The sequence below is a fragment of the Cupressus sempervirens genome, chromosome 10 (assembly GCF_028749045.1).
Source record: "Cupressus sempervirens isolate cs-2001-9-10 chromosome 10, ASM2874904v1, whole genome shotgun sequence".
Classification (NCBI taxonomy): Eukaryota; Viridiplantae; Streptophyta; class Pinopsida; order Cupressales; family Cupressaceae; genus Cupressus; species Cupressus sempervirens.
In genome coordinates, this window is record NC_143127.1 from 420,032,193 (window position 1) to 420,052,203 (window position 20,011).

General features: G+C 36.3%; 1 pseudogene; it reads left to right on the plus strand.

The window, feature by feature from the left end:
* The first annotated feature begins 490 nt into the window (after positions 1-490).
* The window catches only part of LOC149534492 (histone-lysine N-methyltransferase, H3 lysine-9 specific SUVH6-like), a 51,153-nt pseudogene continuing 31,632 nt past the window's right edge, over positions 491-20,011 (plus strand).

Genomic DNA, 20,011 nt, shown 5'->3' on the forward strand with positions numbered 1-20,011 from the left:
TATTTATACATAAGTACAAAACATCAGTCCATAGTAAATTGGTACATATGAAACTGAGTTTAACTATGAAAATCTTTGTGATGCACAATTTGTTTGTTAAATTAATATGTACTGAGAATTGTTCTTTTTATTTCTTACCAAGCCAGTCTTTGCTTGAGAGCAGCAGGGGAGGTGGAGGAAAAGCTCATGGTGAACATCAATAAGCTAAAGGCAGAAATGGTGAAATTGGAGGAAGCGGGACACATGGCAAGACTAAGAGATTATAGAAACAAATGTGTGAGGATGAAGATTGTATGCTATGATGCCTTCAAAGAAGTGATTTTCAAGGAAGAAAAGGAGAAGCTAGATTTTCATGCCAACCTTAGCAGGCTTAACCTTGTTTCCTTTTATGATAAGTTAGAAGATATGGTGGAAACCCATGATCGAATGGGGATTATGAGTTAGACCAATGGGGATAAATATGATGGGCAATGGCTTGATGGGTTAAAGCATGGCCATGGAGTCTATAGATGGGCAGATGGGAGTTGTTATATGGGGACCTGGAGTAAGGGGATCAAAGGTGGGAAAGGTACATTTTATCCTGCATGTGGCAATCAGACTAGGCTATGCCACCTTTTGGAATCCTTGCCTTCCAATGTGGATCAGCATGATGATCTCTCCATTGATGACCAATCTTGTTGGAAGGAAAGAAGCTCTTCTATGTCTGATTTTGAGGTTTATTTGAATACTTCTTATGCCCCTAGCTCCGAAACAACATCCTCAAAAACCCTTGAATCCAGAATAGTAAAAACTTTTTCCTTTGATGGGATAAGAAGCTCAAGTAGTGAAGAATTTGATGATAATGATGAGGGTGTCAGAACTTGTGATCCCAAAATTTTCCTGTGCAATCTATTGTCAAGAGAGAATATGTTCAAGGAGTTTTGATTAATGAGGTATATAGAACAAATGTGCCTTCCAAGGCTGTGAAAAGAGGGCATAAATGGCAGCCAAATGAAAGTAAGAGACCAGGTGAAATTATGTATAAAGGGCACAGAAATTATGACTTAATGCTCAATCTGCAATTGGGAATCAGGTTTGCATATTTATTTGTGTATTCATGCATATGACTAGCAACTTGCTCAATATTTTACATTTATATGGATATGCCTTGTAATGTTTATTGATTTTACTAACAAGAAATTCAGAGTCAGACTAACAAGAGAATGAAAAATGGATATGTTTAATATTTGAATGATGAAAACAATATGATTTTAAAATGTGTATTTATTTTTAGTCAATTTCTTGTTATTGAAGAAGACTGTAATGAAATATACTGTTGAGTTTGTGTGTTTGTCCCTAGACATATTGGATTCACAAAATTTTGAATTTGCCACACTTGGCTTTGGGTGTACAAGAGATTTACATTTTAAACACCATGCATACTAATTTAGTCTCATCTATGCAATTTTTGCAATTAGTCGAAGAAAGTGGGAGTTATTGTTCTTAGTTTATTTGGCAATTTTTGTCAACGTCCTTGGAAATTGATGCATCTTTGTATCTTAAGATGCTAGCTGTAACTAAATGAGTCCTTTAAGCTATACATTTAGGTGTGGTAGCCAACTAATGCTAGTTTTAAGATACACAAATTTTATATTGTGGGATTCCTCAGTTTTCCTTAATGTTCCACAGGGTTTCAGAATCCTATTGTTTTTCTTTTCTTCATTGTTTACCAGTGTGACCATTTTACAGGTACTTCTTCATATGATGCCAAATTACTATAATCATGTTCATACTTATGAAAGCACATTTATCACTAAATTTTTTGGTCTACATAGTATCAAAGCAGTAGGAGAAAAAAAAGTATTTTCTATACCTTCTTACTCTATTTTCCATTTAATCATTGACATAATATGTCAATTTTTGGTAACTAGATGTTATTTTCAAAATTAAACATGGTGAGTGGGCTTAAAGTGGCAACTTGGTGGGGCAAGTTGGTGAGCCGACTTAGCGAGGCCACTTAGGGATGCGACATGGTGAGCTAACTTGGTGAGCAAGCTTGATGAGTGGACCTCAAGACTGACCTTGATGAGGCACTTTGGTGGGGTTACTTGATGACCAAACTCAAAGAGTCAACTTGGCAAGCATACTTGAACAATCAACTTGGTGGGGCAAGTTGGTGAGCCAACTTAGCGAATCCACTAGGTGAGGTGAGATGGTGAGTCAACTTGGTGTGGTGACTTGGCAAGCTTACTTAAAGACTAACTTGGATGAGGCACTTTGGTGGGGTGACTTGATGAGTGAACTTAAAGAGTCAACTTTGTGAGCATACTCGAACAGTCGACTTAGTGACATGACTTGGTGCGCTGGCTTGGTGATCTGACCTAGCGTGTGTACTTGAACAATAGAGTTGGTGAGCTGATTGAAAGAGTCAACTCATTGAGGTGACTGGGTGGGAGTGACTTGGTGATCTCACCTAGAGAGTTGACCTAGGGGATGGGCTTGGTGAGCAAACTTAAAGAGTTGACTTGGTGAGCACACTTGAATTGTCGGCTTGGTGAATGGACTTGGGGACTTGGTGGGACATGTGGGTGAGGTGACTTGGCGAGCTAACTTAGTGAGCAGATTTAAGTATTGACCTTGATGAGGCACTTTGGTGGGGCAACTTGATGAACGAACTCCGAGTCAACTTGGAAAACGCACTTGAATAGTTGACTTGGCGAGTGTACTTCAATTGTCAGCTTGGCGAGTTGACTTGGCAAGTTGACATGGCGAGCTTACTTGGTGAGCAAGCTCGATGAGTGGACCTAAAGACTGACCTTGATGAGGCACTTTGGTGGGGTGACTTGATGACCGAACTCAAAGAGTCAACTTGGCGAGCATACTTGCACTAGCACATTTGGGTTCAATTTTCAACCTTTATTGGTCGAATTTTTGACCAAATTTGACCAACCCATTGGTGAAAAAAAATTTGCTTGAAATTTTGACCAACTTACTGGTACATGATTTTTCTCAATTGTATAACTAATTATATATTCTTCATATTAGTTATTGTTGATGTTTTTGCAGCATTCTATAAAACAGTTCACATGTCTTGCCTATGATACAACATTTTACATGCATCCTACTCTCTCTCATTCGGCTAATGATGGATTATGCAATGTGATCTACAACCATGATGCTAAAAAACACATAATCAAATCTAAAATGAACTTACACTACAAATGGATTGTGGAAATATGATATTGGTAAAATTGCATGCATGTCTATGAGGACAATCACAACTTAAACATATATTTGTCTTGGTAGACATGCATGTAAAATTAACAATATTAGATTTCCATAATCCATTTGTAGTGCAAGTTCATTTTGGATTTGATTCTGTGTGTTTTTTAGAATCGTGGTTTCAAATCACTTTGCGTAATCCATCATTAGTCAGATGAGAGAGTGTAGGATGCATGTAAAATGTCATATCATAGGCAAGACATGTGAACTATTTTATAAAATTCCTAAAAAAAAATTACACCTTATTGTTGGTGGAAATTTCCACCTTCATTGGTCAAAATTTCCACCAACACTTGGGTTTTTTCAACCTTTGTTGGTGTAAATTTCCTCCTAATAGTCCCCGCTTTCTGTGGTGTGACAATAAAAGTGTTATACACATTTCTCATAACCTAGTTGATCATTAATGGACCAAGCACATTGAGCTTCACATGCACTTCATTAGGAATCTAATTCAAGATGCCACTTTGAGCTTGGAGTACATTCCCACTGTTGAGCATTCTACAGACATCTTTACTAAACCTTTTGCATCCCTACAATATCTATAGTTGCATTCTATGCTTGGGGTGAAGGAAGTTATCCTTGGGGGGTCTCGGTGATGAGTCCTTCCTTCCTTCTTTTCTTGTTATCTCTTTTTGGAGTAGAGTTTTTCTCGCTAGGTTTTGTCTATTTCTCTATTTCATAGAGATTTAGTTGTGATTGTGTACCTCATTGGGCCTTGTTGTTGGGTCCCAAATTTTCTTTCAGCATTGCATTGTAGTTTTCTTGCTTTTTCTACATTGTTTATAACTACATTTTTGCTCATCTTAAGGGGGTTGTTAGATTAAAGTGTTACTTTAATTTCATTTATTAAATTACCTTTACTCCCTTCTTAAGATTCCACTTTATGCACTTTGCATTTCCATTAAATAATTAATTAGCAATTATTACATGTCATTTACCTCTTAGAAACCCCTTTTAGGTTTTCAATCTCCTTCCATGAGGATTGATCTTTTGTAATTTTTCTCATCCAATTCATTTCTGATTATAAACTTTGTATATTCTCAGAGCAAAACCCCTACCTCTTCTTTTCTTTTTCTTCTCTATGATAGGTTATTGCATGCATTTATTCTTTGGACTTTGTGGATTTGTCTTGCTCAAATACTTCAAATACATTATATGAAAGTTGGAAATAAACCTGTGCAAGTATTTTCAAGTTTCACCAAAATTGTGCACCTACAAGATGCTAGAAATTGTATGGGAAGAAATTAAATTACCCCATACAATATTCCACTTTTCAACAGTCAATAGTATATGTGTTTATAATGCCTACTTGCGCATATATCCCTTTTTAATTCAAATATTTAAACAAATTCCTTTATGGCAATTAACCCCAATGTATAATAAAAATTTAATGTTGGATGAGATGAGTGGGTCCAACACCACCCATCACCCTCAACTCCCCAAGGACCCATGCTAGATTTTAGTGACTACATTTAATTAACAGAAAACAAAATTTTAAAAAAAAACATTAAATGTATCCTACTCCTAAACTCCTAAGTACCCATCTCCCTTAAACCACCCCCCCCCCCCCCCCCCCCACCAAAGCACCTACCCAGCCCACTATCCCACTCACTTCCTAACACCTCCCCCACTTTCCATGTGTTGGAATTCCTCACCCCTCTGCCATGTGTACATATCATCACCAACCACCTCCTTGCCTTGGGCTTTGGTTAAGAATTCAATTTTTTTTAACACTTTTCCTTAATCTTTATTAATGTAAAAGCTTTGGTCTCCCTTCATGCATACCATCATCCACATAGGGGCTTGTAAACTTGAAGTGTGCCCCAACCTAATTTGGGATCACATGCCTCCCTTGGGAGGAATTCCTAGGAAGAAGGGATAGCCCACTTGTCAAGTGGGCAAATGGGTAGACTTAGATAGGTAGGTGTAGGGGCATGTTGAGTTATTAGTAAGTGAGGCTAGTTTTTTTTTTAATTTAGTTTAGTTTATTTTTTATTTAGTTTTTTTTTTTTTAGTCCCTATTTATTTACTAATGTTCTCAGTTTCTCATTTCAATTAAATTTTAGAGAAAACATTATGCATCTTGTAAAGTTCAAAACTAGCGTAATTTTTAAATTAATATTTAGTCAATAATTTGTCTTTTCTAATTGGTTGTGCTTATTTTTCCTAAGGATATTATTATTTTTCTAAATTAAAAAATTCCAAAAAAAAAATATTTCTAGAGACTTCTAGGGAACTCTGGAACTGGTCCAACACGATTTGTCTTACAGCTTCTTTAGTAGCACGGTGAGCAAAGATTGTAGTGATATTCTAGTTTCAAGCTTTGGTCTTCTATATCTACCTCTATCTTAAACATATGGCTTCAGATGGTCAAGTCTCACCTACAAAATTTGTTGATTCAAATGTCTATGGTTGTTATGTACAACTAATCAAAACTACTCAAGCTCCCTCAACCTTTAGATCAAGAATCTTAATATTCAAATAGACTTTACATTGTTTGCACTTATTGTCAATTCAACTTATGCAAGGTTCCATGTTGAGCTCAAGCTAGGTCTGTCAACAATTAGTTAAAGAATAATCAACTAAAACAATGGAAGAAAGATACAAGGGTTTGAGAGGAGGAAATTTTCCACCAAGGTTCTCGTGGCTATCGCTGCAAGAGCTCCAACTAAAGAGGAAAATCTCCTAGTTGAGAAACTCAAATAGGCAACCATTAATAGGAAATTTAATTTTCATAGTAGTTAAATCCAAATAGGCAATGATTCACATAAAATAATTCAAATGAGTATGGAGGAACAAAAACCCTCAAAGTGAGGAAATGGAAATGAGCCATGAGAACACATAAATAAAAAGTGGCATGCAAGAGAGTTGAAGGATATTTTAAACTAGCTTCATATGGTACAGAGAAACATTGGTATTTAAGAAAGCCATCAAATTTGCTAATCTACAAAGCCATGCAAACTATTTTCAGCACAGACAGAAAATGTAGCTGGACACTGGGGGTTAAAATTTAACATTTCGCTAGGTAGTTGATAGATACTTTCCATCAATGCTAATAATCTCTAAATTCAAAGTACATATTTTTAACATCATAATTTCTATCAATTGCATTTGGCATACATATGTTATTATTTGAGTGTGAAATGCAAATTTATAACATTAAAGAGATTTGTCAGGGGGTATGGTGTGTATTAAGATTTTCACCACCTCATTGATCTTGACATAAGCATCTAAATCCTTCACCATAGTGCCTTAAATCTGGTATATCAGATCAATTAAATACATTGTCCTTTAACCACATGCATCTTTCACTTACCTCCTCAATTCAATTTTTTTGTTGATTTTCTTTCACATTTTATATCATCTACAATTTGATAGAAGTCCATGTCTATTATGTAGGAAGGTACTCCATTCATTTTTTAGACCCAAAAATAAATGAACCTTGATACCTATACCTATATATATATGTTTTAGTCTTAAGACTAATTCTATAACATTCATTTAGAATTCTTAAGAATCCACTCAATAGGACACATGCAAGAAAATGGTATAATACTTTATTGGAGTAAGAGCTATCAAATTAAATAATAAACTCTTTTTCCTTTTTTATTAGAATTATATTTTGCTTTAAATATTCAATTAATTGATTAAAATTATAGCTTATCAATATATTAAATATATGTCATTTGTTAACTAAATAATAACATATATATAATATTTATGATTAAATTGATTTTGATAAAAGAGATAAAGTTATGTCACTTCTTTAAATTTGGTAAAATAAAGATAACTAAACTAATCATACATATTTAATTAAAATTTATAATTAAATCATTATACAATAATCATAATTTTAAAGATTAAAATTATAACTATTTTTTTTGAAATAATAAGTGACCAAAATAAGGGAGTCAACCCTTACAACCAAAAAGGTGACAACCAGCACAGTGCCAGCAGAAACAAGTAGAGAGCAACCACTACTACAAATAACAACAACTACTAACCAAATAACAACACACAATCATTCACAACTACCAGAGTATCATCTATACTAATTCTAAAAACTATAGTATTAAACATACTATGATTGTTCATAACATAATAATTGTTTGCATAAACAAGCCAACCCAAGTTTGAGAATAAGTTGCAAACCAGAAAATAAGACAACTACAAAAACATATAAACAAAAAAGGGCTTAAAAACCTCTAGAGACCTCTACATTATTTCTCATCCTTATCTTTTCCTTTCCTAGCAAGAAGCACCCTAGCCCAATCCTCAACAAGAAACTTATATACGAGTTTAGTTTCCTCCATGTCCAGCCCCACCTCATCCTTTTCTTGCACCAATAATTAAAGGGTAGTTGCAGCAGCATGGGTAACCTTCAAGGAAATTTTAGAGGAGTAAAACCCATCCTCTAAAAATTTGATCCTTTTCTTCATATGTGCATTCTTCTCTTTCTATTCCTCCTCCTCCTTATTTCCTTTTTCCACATTCTTAGACGCCTCCTTAATTTTTGTCAATGGCTGGTTCTCATTCTACAAAACATGGTGGTTAGCAAAAATATTGGTTTTTTCCTTAGCTAGAGAGGAGATAGTGATAGGGGAGGTTTCCACCTTATTGCTATCCTCAAAGAAGGTGATAGGCTACAAGGTAAACTAGCCAACACATGAGTAGTCTCAGTGGTTTTGATATTGCCAAGAGACACCCGAGTGTTATCAACAAAGTTTTCACTTTTTTATTTCTCCTCATTCACCCTTTCTCTCTTGGAGTCAAAATGTTTCTCCTCCTCTAGCTCTCTCCCATTATTCTCAAAATTCTCCTCCTATGCCTCCTCAACCCTAAATCTATTGGCATTTTGTTTATACCTTTCTTGTGACTTGGCTAGCCTCCTCGATCTTCTCCTACCATTTCCTCCCTCCTCCTCTGAATCCCCAAGATCCACCTCCACTAGCTTTTCAATTTTGATTTTTTTGTCACCCTTCTATTAAATTACCAAGTCTGGATTTTTCTTTTTCTTATTATCCTTACTAGGGGAAGGGTGTGACATGTGGATTCTAGTTCCAATGCTGGTACTCATAGGGGAGTTTTGTTGGTGGCTTTGATTATCAATAACAATGACCCTAGGGGGATAGAGGGATGGATGAAATTGGTAAAGTCTAAAAATTAGACCTTGGTGAATGATAGTGAAATTATTACCCTTAATTCTCTTCTCCCTAACATTGCTAATAATGTCCTCAAGGGAATGTAACAGAAAAAACATAATAGAAATAAGGTCTCTATTTCTAAAATGGTTCCAAAGAGGAAAGTGATAATAATAATAGACTACAAACCTACCGTTGAGCTTGAGGTACTTCATGATCACCAGACAAAAATCATCCCAAGGAGCCAATAGCTTATCCCTCCAAAAGCATCCCCTCTAGTGGATAGGTTTTTCATTATCAACGAAAATGCAATTCATGTTGGCCTCATCTATCATTTTTGTAACCTTATTGCATTTTTCCCTTTCGAGGACAAACCAATAGCCATAGTGATAACTTGCTCATTTACTTGGAACATGATACCATTTATGGTAACTCTATGGTCATTCCACCCATTCACAAATTGAAGAGAACAATTTTCATCGTAACCTACCATTGCCTACAATAAGGAATAAAGCCCCCTTCTTTTAGCATGAACTAGATTGACATGTTGTCCTTAAAATATTCTATTTTTGTTGGCTCTAATCAATTCAGATCACCACCCATTTCCTCTCCATTGATCCCTGACCCCCCAATCTTAGTAATTTGCATCTAAGCCTTCTTACCCTCAAGCTTGTTGACAACGAGGATATTTTTAATCAATAACAGCACTAGGAGGTTTAAAATAACATCTCTAGGATCTTTAATCATCCTACAAGCATGGTTTTGACGTGCTTCAAAATCCCATACCTTTTCATTATGGGATTCATCCATACTTTGCATCATAACTCTAACATCCCTAAAATCCTTGACAGTATCCTTAATGATTTTTTTCATACTCTCAAAAAGAAAGTGTTTAACATTTCGCATTATGTTACCATAATTGCAGAACAACTCTTGCCTCAAATTGCCTCTTTTTATCATCAAACCCATACGAAGGAACCTTGTCATTTTTTCTTTGTACTTCTTCTTAATTTTAGAGAGCTTTGCCTTCCTAGAGATGATACTACCAAATTTAGCACTGATCTTTATTTGTTTAGCTAAGCTCAATTTTTGGTCACCCCTCTTTCCCTACAAATCAGTGCCTTAATTTCCTCCTTCAGAATATCCATGCTTCTCCAACACATCATTTCTTTTAACCCAAACCCCATGGTAGCAACATCCACCACCATATTACCTTCCCTGTATATGTGTTGTAATTGGACTTTTTCCATCCCACTTAGGATATGTCTAATAACCATGATAATGTTTTGGATATTCCAACCTGGCTAAGAGATTCCCTTCACCATATCAATTATTAATTTAGAATCACCTTCTATAGTTATTTCCTTTATTTTATAATTAATCAATTGCAGACCCCAGAGTAGAGCCATTGCTTCAGCCATATTATTACTTCCTCCACCTATTTTCCTAGAATAGACTAGCAGCACTTCACCATTTCCATTCCTCAACACTCCACCCACTACCCCAACACCCTCTCTTGTAGAACCATCAAATTTTAATTTAAGCTGAGTTATTGTTGGTGGTTTCCATCTTGTTTTTTGTCTCTTTATTGCCTTAGAGTTATCAAATTGATTAAAGTTATAGTGGATAACCCATCTTTCCGCTATTTGGTATTCTTTCCTTCCTGGTTCTTCCTTCGGTATCTTACATTTGGTAATCATTATATTTTTCATTTAGCAATTTCTCCATAATTCCCATAACTACCACCACATGCCTTTTTTCTTTCCTAAAAATTCTATTGTTTCCTCCCTTCCATATGTGCCAGCAAATGTGTGGTGGAACAATTCTCCACAAAAATATCATCTTGGGGTGATAAAAGGGACAATCCTAGTTTTCAACAAATTAATCCATATTTTCCTTTAGCACCCAACATAGTCCAAATTTCTCTGACACCAGAAACTAGATCTTTAGAGCATACAGGCATTCAAAGAATAGATGAGAGATACTCTCCTCTTTTTCTTTATAGAGATAACATTTGTTTGTGATAAAGAAACACCTTTTTTTTAGATTGTCCAATGATATTATTTTAACATGTTGAATAGTCCACCAGAAGAAGTTGATTTTGGGAAGAAGATTGCTAATCCAAACTTTATGCCATGTTGTGGGACAAATTTTCTTACAAAAGAGAATTTTGTAAGAAGATTTGATAGTAAAATGGCCACTAGAAGTTATATCCCACACAACTTTATCCTCCTATATTAGAAGTGGGAACCTTTGAGCTTTCATCAACTCTTCAAGCTCTTTATGCAGTTGAATATCTTCTAGAGGAAAAATATTTTTTCGTAATTTCTTCCACTTCCTTCTATGATCAATATAATTTTCCACTCTCAACTCCACCTCTACCTTCAATTTTTCTATTAGTCTTCTAAATTTGTTGTAAGCCAGCAGTTTCCCACCAGTCTGATTATCCTCCCAAAACTTGATGTTCTACCCACTACCTGTAATCCCTCTCACCCCCTCCCTAAGTATTCCTCTACTTTTGACAATGTTCATCCAAATGCTAGATCCTCCTGGGAGGTCATTATTAAAAAGATTATGAGTAAATAGGGAGTTAGATAAGTATTTAGCTTTCATGATCTTGCTCCAATCTATGTTGTTTTCTCCAAGCCTCCATCCAATTTTGGCAAGAAGGACTTTATTCAGGTCCCTGAGTCTTCTCACTCCCAAACCACCCTTATCCTTTGGTTTGAAAACATCCTCCTAGTTGAAAAGATTTAACTTGTTCTTTTCCTCCATTCTTGACCCAAAAAAATTCCTCTGTATTCTCTCAATTATGTCTGCCATATTTTGGTTTATTTTTAAAAAGGATAGAAATAAATTGGGATGCCCTAGAGAGTCGTTGAGAGTAGCTATAGTTTCCTTGCATTACTGAGTATTTTCCCTTTCCATCCTACCAGCTTCTTCTATATTCTTTCAACAATGGTATTCTAGAAGTTATTTGTTATGTAATGCCCTGCTAAGGGATCCAAAAGAATTAACCTAAAGTTTCACTAAGTTTGCTAAACATTTTTTTTTTTTTAAGTAAGAAAGTATAACATACACATCAAACACATAGTAGCGGAAGCAATAACATGTAATCATCAAAAAACATACATTGCAAGTTACATTTCTGAAAGATCCCAAGACGTTGAGTCACGTTTAAATTTAATTAATTCTAAGTTTAACAACTATCACATACATATGAAAGAATAATCAGAAACTCCAATGTCCATAATATACATTTGTTCTGACTGCTCCTTGGAAAATTAATTCGAAATGCTCAATCATCCACTGTACAAGTCACAGGGTATGAAAGACTTAAAAGAATATACATATGTAAAGATAAAGATACATCATCCTCAAATCCATGATACAAAGTACAGTAAAATAAATAAAATCATCCACCATACATGATACATCAATACATCCATAATGATAAAACATCTATAATAAAATCTAACCATCCATCATAATAATCCAAGAATATAGTGAAGGTAAATGCCAATCACGAAAACTCCAGCCATGGTGACCAAGGAACAGATCTCAATGGTAAGAGTAAAAGCACTACCACCCGACCACGTGGAAGCTAAATGGTCCACTCCCACCGTGCTGAGGAGATAGTCTCAAGTCCCAAATAGGATAACAAAACCTATAATCATAAATACTCTCTAAGCCTAGGAAATCCTATAAGTATGCTAACTCAAGGGTTCCTAAAAAGATTGACATCTAAATCCTAGAGGTACCACAAGACACGTAGGAAACCTAATATGCAAGCAGGAAAGTGTCATCGCAAAAGTCACGTAGAAGTTACCCAAGCAATCCCTTAGGAATCCCGGGTCCCTACTGATCCTGCGGCCACTAGTATCCTCTCGTACTGACGAGGCCTACTATGGAATGCAAGGTCGTAACCAAGCGTCCTCTCTACCCCATCCTAGCCTGTACTAGCACTCAAGGCATGGGAGAGAACATGCAATTATCTTGTTAGGTTCATTTTCTCTCATTTAGTGTAAATGTTTTCACTTATTAAAAATGACTTACAACGGGTTTCTCAAGGCAGACTCTTAGGGCTCTGACCCCCATTGCAAGCCACTTCCTGACTCTACACATAGATAACCTACCCTAGGCTCATGAAATCATAAATCAAAGAATCATAATAAAACCACCTCAGTCCTATACAAGCAACTGAAAAAAATCATAAAAGATAATCCACAAAATTACATCAGTTCTTCATGAGCAACAGATAATATCAATTAGTAATCATATGATCATGACAGTTCTCTATCAGCAAATGAAGGCATCAATGATAAGTCACAAAATCTAATGGTTCTCCAATGAGCAACCAGAAAGTATCCCAATAGTAAATTACCATATTGATCGAAGACTCCAAAATGGTCAAGTCAACACATGACATCATCAAGAACATAACAACCACTTCAGTCCTTTCAAGCGACTGAAAAGCAATCCAAGTATAACTGATCAAGACTCAAAAATGGTTATCAAATATAACTAATTGAGACTCGAAAATGGTTAAGTCAAGTATCTCAAATACGTACATCTCAGCTTCACACAAGGAAACTAGAAAGCAATAACAAACAGTAAACACAATCATGTCATAGAGCACTTCATCACATTACCATGGTCGGGTTAAGAAAGATCGAGACCAAATCATCATTACATCACATTCACAACCCCGAGCCTCTGGTAACAACCTAAACTAGTCAACGCTAAACCAACCCCAAAACATTCAAAGCACAAAGACAACATCAAAGTCTCAGAGATTGGATCTGAAAGTATATTATTGAGTTAAGGTAAGGTTTATGTTTCAATTTGATGTCGAATTCAAGTAACTAGGTTTTCACAACTACCCTTTACGATTAACCCATTTCTATAATAACTTTCATTAAATCAATAATCCAAATCTATACTTTTTAATCAGATAATATTCATTATTAATTAACTTTAATTAAACTAATTTTAATTAAATTAATCAATAATCATTTGATCTAATTACTTATTTTAATCTATCCATTAATTGTTAATTTATTAATATTTAACCAAAATTATTAATAAATTAATATTTATAAACTATGTTAAATGCATTATTATTTAATTATTAAATATTAATAAAAATTAAAATCTTTATTAATTAAAAATATATATATTAAAAATTTATTAATTAAAAATTTTAAATAATAATAAATTTTTTTTTTATAAATTATAAAAATTAAATATAAAAACCAAAAAAAAACATATTTAAACATACGTTTATAGCCCGTCGGCTAAAGAGACCTCTGCAGTCTGTCGCAGGCCTACGGTCGCAGGGCCTGCGGCGGCAGGTACTCTGTACCTACCGTCGCAGTACCTGCAACGCAAGTACTTTCGGCCCGTCGACAGTGGGGGTGGGTACGGGGTGATTCCCTCCCCCCCACTAAATACAATTTTTTTTGTTTTATATAATTTTTTTTTTTTTTTTAAACAAAAACAAAAATAATGAATTTTTTTTTTTTTTTTTTTTTTAATTGAAATTTAATTTTGTTTAAATATAAATATGCATATATAAATATATAGATTTATAAATATACTAACTCAAATCCTCTTTAATAAACGTATAAATATATTAAAGAATTGCCTCTCTCTTTTTTTATTGGTATAGAAATAAAGTCAACCATCCAAACTTCTAATCTAGAATTTCGGTATTAGATTCAACCCTTCCCATTTAAATCTCATGTATACAGAAGTTTATAAACAAGCATCTGATAAATTCCAATATCGTAATGTTTAAGTATTCCTCACAGAGAATTTTAGATTTACAAACCCCAGACACGAAGAAGACAGGAAAGGATAATTGCGTATTTAATCGATAATCAAAAACACAAGACCCTACCTAATCCTGATGCTATTATGCAATCTCCAGGAACTATAAGAGAATTTGCTCCTCTCAATAATCTTCTTCCGAAAATCTTTCTTTGGTATTCGCCTTCTGAAATTCGCTTCCAAAAGTTGTCTCCCCAAAAATTCTCGTCCAACTTCGTATATCTCAAAAATGAACCCCCAAAGTTGTGATAAGCAATTTCTCCTCAATTCGGGGCACTAATTGTGCGTTTACCCGAGAAGACTCTTTGCACAACTCAGTTAACTCCAAATTAACCTTTATTATCTTTTCTTATTCTTTTGCATTCAACTTTCATGCACATTAAGTTGAATTATTAAATAACTTTATTTAATATTCCACTTGACTTCTATTTTAAATTAATTTATTACTTTAATCTTATGTGCACTTTTAAGAAATTAAAATAACATTATTAATTTCTATAATTTAATCTTTTAATTTAATTCTCATATTTAAACTCATGCTTAGATCATGCGATCTAGAATTCTTAATAATTTAATATATTTCAACTTTTAATTTATTTTAGAACTTAATTGATAACATATTTAATTAATTTAAATAACAATAATATTTAGCATTTATTTAAAAATGAACTCCAAATATATTATTATTAAATTAAATAAATATTATCCTGTTCTAAATTTATCTTTGAACTTTAATCTCCAAATTTAATTCTTTTATTTAATTAATTTCTCAATTAATTAAATATTAAAGATATCATAATAATTCTCTATTAAATTAAATCATTAATTAATCTTTTAATTAGACTTAATTAATAGAAAACACATCAAGGACTCATATAACAACATACGAAAACCCAACATAGAAAAGCATATACTAAAACAAAACAAAAAGGTTATAATCCCAAAATTACATCATTTGATGCATTCAAAGGGTACTTAACTCAGATACTTGTCCTAATTATCAATTAGGACAATTGGCTAAAGGGTTTAGGGATTGAACTTAAGAGTTTATCTCCCCTCTCTTACCATTGAGATAGTGCGATAGGGTACGCTCATCCTGACAATTTAGGGAAGTCGATACCCGGTACCTGCAACCTGCATAAAATTCACACATGTAAAAACACAATATTCTAAGCTAAACAGACAATGGCAGGAAGTGGTGCATCATGTAGATCTCGACTAGCAAGTGACTACGACTCCCTTCCTTAACCACATCAGAAACACCATACATAAATAAAACAACACGCACACCATACACATGCAGTATGGGGTAAGTATCCATAAGAATCACATGGAATAATAAACCATCTAACTAATCATCATTGATAACTAAAACCATTGAATAATCATCATACATGCATGAAATATAGAGTACCAAGTAATCTCATCATATAATAAACTGAGTGTAAACATCATCTGATAATCTCTAAAATAATAATACTAATCATCAAACATAAATTGGCCTAAAAGAGTTTGGCAATGATATCAAAAATGTAACTCAAAAATGTAGACTAGGGGCAGGCACTACATCCACCCCCCCTAGACTTAGGCTTACTCCTAGAAGCCTATAAAAAAATAGGGATATAAATCCCGTAATCTAGATGCATCCTCCCATGTAGCTGAAGAGTCATCAGTAGGGTCCCATTGGACCCTTGCTTGCTCTATGGTTTGACCCCTGAGGGTCAACTCCCGCTGCTCCAGAATACGAATTGGCTCCAAAGCCAGCTGCCCGTCCTCTACCTGCAATGCATTCCAATCAAGAATATGTACAACATCAGGGATATACTGTCTAAGTACTGAAACATGGAAAACATCGTGAATGCGAGCAAGGCTGGGCGGTAAAGCCAAACGATAGGCAACTGGACCAATCCTCTCAAGAATATCGAATGGTCCCACAAAGCGAGGTGCTAGCTTTGAGCCCTTTCCATAACGGATCGGACTCTTCCGTAGACGCACTCTCAAGAAAACCTTCTCTCCCACAGCAAACTACTTATCTATCCTATGTGCATCAGCATACTTTTTCTGCCTATCCTGTGCCGTTGTCAAGTGCTCTCGGATACGCACCACCTCTTGCTCCATGTCACGAAGCATCTCTGGACCAAACAGGATGCGATCCTCAAGGCTATCCCAACTCAAAGGTGTATGACAAGGGCATCCATATAAGGCTTAGAAAGGTGCCATGCCAATAGAACTGTGATACCCGTTGTTGTAAGAAAACTCCACTAGGTAGAGATAGTCCTCTCAATGAGTCTGCCTATCCATCACGTACATCCTCAACATATCTTCGAGAACCTGATTCACTCTCTCTGTCTGCCCATCTGTCTCTGGGTGATATATTGAACTGAAATTCAGCTGCGCTCCAAGATCATGCTGTAGTGATGTCCAAAATGTGGAAGTGAAAACATGATCCCTATCCAAAATGATCTTTCGAGGAATACCATGTAGTCTCACAATGTCACGCATGAAGACATTAGCTACTGAAGCTACAGTGTAGGAAGACCTAATTGGTGCAAAGTGTGCCACCTTGGTCAACCGATCAACGGTGACCATGATAGCATCATGACATCGAAGAGTCATAGGTAATCCTACTATGAAATCCATAGAGATGATGTCCCACTTCCATGAAGGAAGGAGATTCGGTTGCAAAAGTCTTGTCGGATGCTGGTGTTCTGCCTTGGCTCTCTGACACTCAAGACATCTAGCCACAAAATCAGCAATGTCGCGCTTCATCCCAAACCAATAGAATAAACGTCACAAATTTGCATGCATCTTCTTGACACCTGGATGTGCCGAGTAAGGTGCATGATGGGCCTCTGATAGGATCAATATGCGAAGCTCATCCAGTAGCGGCACATAGATCCTTCCTGAATGTCTCAAAAGGCCATCTGACTCTAGGACATAGCCTGAAAACTTACCCTCCAAGGGTCTCCTTGAATTGATCTCACTGCACACCTCCAGATACCATGAATCAGTGGGGAGTGCCTGAAGTATCTGACACCTCAAATCGACACTAAGAGTCATAGATGATATCACATGTTTCCTACGACTCAAAGCATCAGCTACAACATTCTCCTTCCCCTGGATATACTTTACCTCAAAGTCATACTCGCACAAAAACTCCATCCAACGCCTTTGCCTAGCATTCAGATTAGGCTGCGTGAATATGTACTGAAGACTACGATGATCGCTATGTAGTTCAAATTTGTGTCCCAACAAGAAATGTCTCCATCTCACTAAGGCATGAACTATTGCGGCTAACTCAAGGTCATGTGTAGGATAATTCAATTCATGATCCTTGAGTTTGCATATTCATAAGCAATCACTCGACCATTCTACATTAGAACTGCTCCAATACCCTAAAGGGAAGCATTTGTACACACCATGAAATCACCTTCTGGATCAGGTACTGCTAAGATCGGTGCACTGGTCAGAAGCTCTTTGAGTTTTTGAAATGCTTCTACACATTTTTCTGTCCACAGAAACTTCTTTCCTTTCCTCTGAAGGGAGGTAATAGGGTGTGCTATTCTGGAGAAGTTTTGAACAAATTTGCGATAATACCCAGCTAGACCCATGAAACTACGAATCTCTGACACAGTAGTGGGTGCAGGCCAATCTACTATTGCCTGGATCTTCGCAGGGTCAACAGAGATACCTTCGCCTAAAATAACGTGTCCCAAATACTGTATCTCTGATTGAAAGAAATCACACTTTGCCGCATTGGCATAAAGTTGATTATCTCTCAAGCACTGCAAAAATAAACTCAAATGTTCCTCATGTTCCTTTTGGGATCTAGAATATATCAGAATATCATCGAGGAACACAAGAACAAATCTATCAAGATAGGAACAGAACACCCCATTCATTAAGCACATGAAAATTGATGGAGCGTTTGTCAGCCCAAAGGGTACCACTGTGAACTCATAATGCTCGTAGCAAGTTCGGAAGGTGGTCTTATGAATATCAGCCTCCTTGATGCGAAGTTGATGGTATCCTGACTTAAGATCAATCTTAGAGAACACTGTGGCCCCCTTGATCTGATCAAATAAATCATCAATCCTTGGTAAAGGATACATGTTCTTTATTGTCAACTTATTCAACTATTTGTAATCAATGCAAAGGTGCAAAGAACCATCCTTCTTCTTCACGAAGAGCACTGGAGCTCCCCATGGTGATACACTAGGTCGAATACTACCCTTGGCCAAAAGTTCCTCTAACTGCAAACGCAACTCACTTAACTCTTGAGTGGTCATACGGTAAGGAGCTCTAGAGATAGGTTCCGCTCCTGGAGTGAGCTCAATGCTAAAATCAATGTCTCTCTTCGGAGGCATGCCTAGAATCTCACTCGAAAAGACATCAGCATACTCCTGTAAAATAGGGTGATCTAGGGTCTTCCTCATAGAGTCTTCCTCATCTAGCTCATTTACTGTAATGGAAAATACCTGACATCCCTTACAAAAGCTTCACTTTAGTTGCATAGCAGAGATCATCCGTAGGGATATAGGCCTCGGTATCCCCACAATCTCAACATCCTTCCCTTGGTCATCCTGACACATAATGGTCTTCTTTATACTGTCTATACTAGCCCTATGAGAGCCAAGCCAATCCATACCTAAGACCACATCGTAGGAGCCAAGAGGAATAACTCGAAAATCGACTGAAGTCTCAAACCCTCCTATGCTAAGTCCACACTTATGAACTACAAAATCTGTGGAAACTTTAGCGCCTGAGGCAAGTTCCACTTGCCAACCATGATCTTACTTAACCGACTCCAGCTTACACTTATCAACTAGAGATAGAGAAATGAAAGAATCTGTAGCACCTAAATCAAATAATACAGAGAGAGGTGTACCTCAGATAGCTCCTGTAGTCTCAACTACTATCCCCTGATGGTCTGCCTGACGGTGATCCACCGCTGCAAATACTCTATGAGATCCACCTACATTTCTGACTGTAGGCTCAGATGCTACTGGCCTAGGTCCTAAATACTGAGATGCTCGCTGTGGGCAGTATGCTGCAATATGTCCAATCTGTCCACATGAATAACATCTTGTGCTTCTACCATATCCTCTCCCTATAGGTGGTGCATTCGACCGCTGGTGGCTACCCCTGCTAGCAAAAGATTGCCTGCTCTGTGCAGGCTGAGACTGTTGATTCTGTTTATTACGTTGAGCATTGCGATTGATCCTAGAGTTGGATCCACCGCCACCACTCTGTGCCTGAGGGTAAAATCCCTTATGTTGCTGAGGCTGCTGTTGAGAATGCTGCTGAGAATGTTGATTCCTCCTAGGGAAGGGAGGCTTCTTGATTCCACTGGAGTTGTGGTTGCCCTTAGATCCTGCTCTAGTAGGCGCTCCCACAAATCCCCCTTGCCTAAAGTTGACACTCTGCTCTACCAGGATAGCTCGATGTACCACATCCTTGAGGGTCTTAGGCTCAAATACCTTAACACCCCCAATAAAACGGTTGTTCAAGCCTTGAATGAAATGTTGTGCCAACTACGTTGGGTTGTCACTGAATCTCGAAAAAGGCATGAGCTCATAGAATTTGTGCTCATACTCTACAACGGTCATAGTGAACTGTCTCAGGTTATGGAACTCATTTGCTCTATGCTGCTTCCATTCCTCTGGTAGGAATCGCTCATGAAAACTCTCCAAGAAAATCTCCCAAGTGACACTACCCATGTTAATGCCCAACTTCTTCTCCTCAATAGTCCACCAGGTGGCCCCAAATAACTCTAG